Source organism: Oncorhynchus masou, unplaced genomic scaffold (assembly GCF_036934945.1).
Source record: "Oncorhynchus masou masou isolate Uvic2021 unplaced genomic scaffold, UVic_Omas_1.1 unplaced_scaffold_5433, whole genome shotgun sequence".
Lineage (NCBI taxonomy): Eukaryota > Metazoa > Chordata > Actinopteri > Salmoniformes > Salmonidae > Oncorhynchus > Oncorhynchus masou.
Window position 1 is genome coordinate 13,658 of NW_027011848.1, and position 6,270 is coordinate 19,927.

General features: G+C 43.2%; 1 long non-coding RNA gene across 1 annotated transcript; it reads left to right on the forward strand.

Annotated features, from left to right (window-relative positions):
- Window positions 1-923: 923 nt before the first annotated feature.
- LOC135536008 (uncharacterized) lies at window positions 924-4,872 on the forward strand. Its single transcript, XR_010454931.1, has 3 exons — window positions 924-1,114; window positions 1,742-1,913; window positions 4,766-4,872. It is a non-coding gene; the product is annotated as an uncharacterized LOC135536008 (long non-coding RNA).
- The last annotated feature ends 1,398 nt before the right edge of the window (window positions 4,873-6,270 follow it).

The window sequence follows — 6,270 nt, forward strand, 5'->3', positions numbered from 1 at the left end:
GATGACTGGTGGGTTGTACAGTACTATTTAACATGAGAGAGTAGAGGATGACTGGTGGGTTGTACAGTACTATTTAACATGCTGAGAGACTAGAGAGGATGACTGGTGGGTTGTACAGTACTATTTAACATGAGAGAGTAGAGAGGATGACTGGTGGGTTGTACAGTACTATTTAACATGAGAGAGACTAGAGAGGATGACTGGTGGGTTGTACAGTACTATTTAACATGAGAGACTAGAGAGGATGACTGGTGGGTTGTACAGTACTATTTAACATGCTGAGAGAGTAGAGAGGATGACTGGTGGGTTGTACAGTACTATTTAACATGAGATAGACTAGAGAGGATGACTGGTGGGTTGTACAGTACTATTTAACATGCTGAGAGAGTAGTTTAGGATGACTGGTGGGTTGTACAGTACTATTTAACATGAGAGACTAGAGAGGATGACTGGTGGGTTGTACAGTACTATTTAACATGAGAGACTAGAGAGGATGACTGGTGGGTTGTACAGTACTATTTAACATGCTGAGAGACTAGAGAGGATGACTGGTGGGTTGTACAGTACTATTTAACATGCTGAGAGACTAGAGGATGACTGGTGGGTTGTACAGTACTATTTAACATGAGAGACTAGAGAGGATGACTGGTGGGTTGTACAGTACTATTTAACATGCTGAGAGACTAGAGAGGATGACTGGTGGGTTGTACAGTACTATTTAACATGAGAGACTAGAGAGGATGACTGGTGGGTTGTACAGTACTATTTAACATGCTGAGAGACTAGAGAGGATGACTGAGATTCTGTGTGAATGTTTGATTCTGTGAGAAATCATTTCCAGGGGAAGAGAATAGTAAATCCATCCGTTCTCTGTCAAACATTTATCCACAAACTGATCTGGGACCAGTATACAATAAATCAAATGGTTCTCTCCCCTCCCCCAGACGTTACTGGAGACAACCACCAGTCTGTTGAACCACGACCTCCACTGGTCCCTGTCTCACCTGCGAGCGGCGGTCAGCAGGGGGCTCCACCCCCGTCAGGACCACTGTGACATCTGCCTGCAGCAGTACAGGAGACGTCAGGACAGCCCAGATGACATCATCATATTCAGGTCATCACCGCGACACTCACATCCACGTGTGTTCTCTACCACGGCTTCTGACTGTCGTGTTCTGGTAGAGGATGGATGGTGTCAGATCTGTTTACAGTACAATGTTCTGGTAGAGGATGGATGGTGTCAGATCTGTTTACAGTACAATGTTCTGATAGAGGATGGATGGTGTCAGATCTGTTTACAGTACAATGTTCTGATAGAGGATGGATGGTGTCAGATCTGTTTACAGTACAATGTTCTGGTAGAGGATGAATGGTGTCAGATCTGTTTACAGTACAATGTTCTGGTAGAGGATGGATGGTGTCAGAGCTGTTTACAGTACAATGTTCTGGTAGAGGATGAATGGTGTCAGATCTGTTTACAGTACAATGTTCTGGTAGAGGATGGATGGTGTCAGATCTGTTTACAGTACAATGTTCTGATAGAGGATGAATGGTGTCAGATCTGTTTACAGTACAATGTTCTGGTAGAGGATGGATGGTGTCAGATCTGTTTACAGTACAATGTTCTGATAGAGGATGGATGGTGTCAGATCTGTTTACAGTACAATGATATGATGAATGTTGTTAACACCTTTTGTGTGTGTGTGTGTGTGTGTGTGTGTGTGTGTGTGTGTGTGTGTAGCTGCGGCCACCTGTACCACTGCCAGTGTCTGCAGCGGAAGGGGAGTGGCCACGCGGAGCCCAGGTTGCTGCAGGTCTGGAGCTGCTACAAGTGTATCTCCTCACAGAGAGGGAGGGGCGGGGACAGGGTCACCACGGAAACCGGGAGGGGGCGAAGCACCTCCCTCGCCCAGGTCAGTCAGTGACATCACACAGAATATGACCTCAGACCTGTTCATGGGGTTGGTTGGTTGGTTGTGTGTTATTTTATAGTAGCTGGTCATGAGAGCGGAGAGACAGGCTATGTGCTCACTGCCCACAAAATGAGGTGGAAACTGAGCTGCACTTCCTAACCTCCTGCCCAATGTATGACCATATTAGAGACACATATTTCCCTCAGATTACACAGAGCCACAAAGAATTCGAAAACAAACCCAATGTTGGTAAACTCAGAAATTTACATACACACAATTAGTATTTGGTAGCATTGCCTTTAACTTGTTATGGCTGCAATCCCAATATCGGGATAAGTGTCATCAACAACCGCTGAATAGCATAGCGCTACATACAATCAATATTACTATAAATATTTATATTCATGAAAACACAGCTTAGCCTTTTGTTAATTCACCTGTCGTGTCAGATTTTGAAATTATGCTTTACGGCAAAAGCAAATCAAGCATTTGTGTAAGTTTATCGATCGCACAACAAAACATTAAGTACACTTAGCATTAGGTAGCTCGGTCACGAAAATCAGAAAAGCAATCAAATTAATCGTTTACCTTTGATGACCTTCGGATGTTTTCACTCACGAGACACCCAGTTACACAACAAATGTTCCTTATGTTCCATAAAGATTATTTTTAGATCCAAAATACTTCCGTTTGTTTGTCGAGTTATGTTCAGAAATCCACAGGAAAGAGCGGTCACGACAACGCAGACGAAAATTCCATATAGTTTCCATAATGTCCACAGAAACATGTCAAACGTTTTTTATAATCAATCCTCAGGTTGTTTTTAAAATATATAATTGATAATATATCAACCGCAAATGTCTTTCACAGTAGGAGAGGGGGAAACAATGGCTGTCCAAACTCAATATTTTGACAGTTTTGGAAACTTTAGAGTGTTTTCTCTCCAATACTAATAATAATATGCATATATTAGACTGAGGAGCTGGCTGTTTACAATGGGCATCTTTTCATCCAAGCTACTCAATACTGCCCCTGCAGCCATAAAAAGTAAAATTGTTTAACTTGGGTCAAACGCTTCAGGTTGCCTTCCACAAGCTTCCCACAATAAATTGGGTGAATGTTGGCCCTTCCTTCTGGCAGAGCTGGTGTAACTGAGTCAGGTTTGTAGGCCTCCTTTCAGTTCTGCCAACAAATTGTCTATGGGATTGAGGTCAGGGCTTTGTGATGGCCACTCCAATACCTTGACTTTGTTGTCCATTTTTCCACAACTTTGGGAGTATGCTTGGGGTCATTGTCCATTTGGAAGACTCATTTGCGACCAAGCTTTAACTTCCTAACTGATGTCTTGAGATGTTGCTTCAATATATCCACATAATTTTTCTCCCTCATGACGCCATCCATGTTGTGAAGGGCACCAGTCCCTGCGGTAGCAAAGCACCCCCACAACATGATGCTGCCACCCCCGTGCTTCACGGTTGGGATGGTGTTCTTCGGCTTGCAAGCCTCCCCCTTTTCCTCCCAACATAACAATGGTCATTATGGCCAAACAGTTCTATTTTTGTTTCATCAGACCAGTGAACATTTCTCCAAAAAGTACGATCTTTGTCCCCATGTGCAGTGGCAAACCGTAGTTGGCATTTTTATGGTGGTTTTGGAGCAGTGGATTCTTCCATGCTGAGCGGCCTTTCAGGTTATGTCGATATAGGACTCGTTTTACTGTGGATATATATACTTTTGTACCTGTTTCCTCCAGCATCTTCACAAGGTCCTTTGCTGTTGTTCTGGGATTGATTTGCAGTTTTTGCAACAAAGTACGTTCATCTCCTGACCAGTATGACGGCTGCGTGGTCCCATGGTGTTTATTCTTGCGTACTATTGTTTGTACAGATGAACGTAGTACCTTCAGGCGTTTGGAAATTGCTCCCAAGGATGAACCAGACTTGTGGAGGTCCACAATTTTTTTTCTGAGGTCTTGGCTGATTTCTTTTGATTTTCCCATGATGTCAAGCAAAGAGGCACTGAGTTTGAAGGTAGACCTTGAAATACATCCACAGGTGCACCTCCAATTGACTCAAATGTTGTCAATTAGCTTATCAGAAGCTTCTAAAGCCATGACATTGTTTTCTGGAATTTTCCAAGCTGTATGAAGGCACAGTCAACTTAGTGTATGTAAACTTCTGACCCCCTGGAATTATGATACAATGAATTATAAGTAAAATAATATGTCTGTAAACAATTGTTGTAAAAAAGACTTGTGTCAAACACAAAGTAGATGTCCTAACCGACTTGCCCAAACTATAGTTTGTTAATAAGAAATTTGTGGAGTGGTTGAAAAACGAGTTTTAATGACTCCAACCTAAGTGTATGTAAACTTCCCACTTCAACTGTAACCTTTAGAGAAGCGACACACAACTGGACAACTGTCCTGCTAGATTACCTTTAGAGAAGCGACACACAACCAGACAACTGTCCTGCTAGATAACCTTTAGAGAAGCGACACTCAATTAGACAACTGTCCTGCTCGATAACCTTTAGAGAAGCAACACACAACCAGACAACTGTCCTGCTAGATAACCTTTAGAGAAGCAACACACAACTAGACAACTGTCCTGATAGATAACCTTTAGAGAAGCAACACACAACTAGACAACTGTCCTGCTAGATAACCTTTAGAGAAGCAACACACAACTAGACAACTGTCCTGATAGATAACCTTTAGAGAAGCAACACACAACTAGACAAATGTCCTGCTAGATAACCTTTAGAGAAGCGACACACAGAGCTCTCTTCCTCTCTCCATCTGTCTGTCACTTAATTCTGTTTTCTGATGGTCACCTCTCTTGTTGTTTTAGACCAAAGTGATGTCCAGGGAAGCAGGGGAAGATGGGAAAAAGGTAAGGACTGTTGTGGGTAACCTCTCATAGGTAGCATCCAGCCAGGCCATCTGTCTGTCTTACACTCTCTCTCTCTCTGTCTCTCTCTCTCTCTCTGTCTGTTTTTCTCAATTCAAATTCAATTTAAGGGTTTTATTGTCATGGGAAACATGTTTACATTGCCTTTAGCAAGTGAAGTAGATAATAAACAAAAGTGAAATAAACAATACAAAAATCTCTGGTCTTTCTCTCCCTCCTCTCTTACTCTCTCCTTTCTCTCTTCCCTCCTGCTCTTTTCTCTTAGTCTCTCTCTGTCTCTCTCTCTCTTCCCCTCCTGCTCTTTCTCTTAGTCTCTCTCTCTTCTCCCTCCTGCTCTTTCTCTTAGTCTCTCTCTCTGTCTCTCTCTCTCTCTCTCTCTTCCCCTCCTGCTCTTTCTCTTAGTCTCTCTCTCTTCCTCCTGCTCTTTCTCTTAGTCTCTCTCTCTCTCTCTCTTCCCCTCCTGCTCTTTCTCTTAGTCTCTCTCTCTCTCTCTCTCTTCCCCTCCTGCTCTTTCTCTTAGTCTCTCTCTCTTCCCCTCCTGCTCTTTCTCTTAGTCTCTCTCTGTTTCTCTCTCTCTTCCCCTGCTCTTTCTCTTAGTCTCTCTCTCCTCCTCCTGCTCTTTCTCTTAGTCTCTCTCTGTCTCTCTCTCTTCCTCCTCCTGCTCTTTCTCTTAGTCTTTCTCTCTCTCTCTCTCTCCTGCTCTTTCTTAGTCTTTCCCTCCTCTCTTCCTCCTGCTCTTTCTCTTAGTCTCTCTCTGTCTCTCTCCCCCCTCCTGCTCTTTCTCTTAGTCTTCTCTCTCCTGCTCTTTTCTTAGTCTTTCTCTCTCTCTCTCTATTCCCCTCCTGTCTTTCTCTCTCTCTCTCTCTCCCTCTCTCTTCCCTCCTGCTCTTTCTCTTAGTCTCTCTCTCTCTCTCTCTCTCTTCTTCCCCTCCTGCTCTTTCTCTTAGTACATACTCTATTTCTGTCTTCCACCTACTTAGTCTATATCAACAGCCCCCCACCCCCAGGAGAAAATAAAGAACAGTGATTAGTTTTGTTGGTGTTTTCTCCAGCTAGCTATGTGTCTGACTGTAGCAGACCATTCTGCCATCTGAATGGCGTGTAATTGGTTTATTCAAATTAGTTGTCTAGTAAATAAATATCCAATCACTGAGCGGCTGAGTTTAATGAAGGTTCTGGAAACACACTCTATCTCTCTCTCTGAGCGGCTGAGTTTAATGAAGGTTCTAGAAACACACTCTCTCTCTCTCTCTGAGCAGCTGAGTTTAATGAAGGTTCTGGAAACACTCTCTCTCTCTTTCTCTGAGCGGCTGAGTTTAATGAAGGTTCTGGAAACACACTCCATCTCTCTCTCTGAGCGGCTGAGTTTAATGAAGGTTCTGGAAACACTCTCTCTCTTGAGTTTAATGAAGGTTCTGAAACACTCAATCACTTGTCTCTCTCCC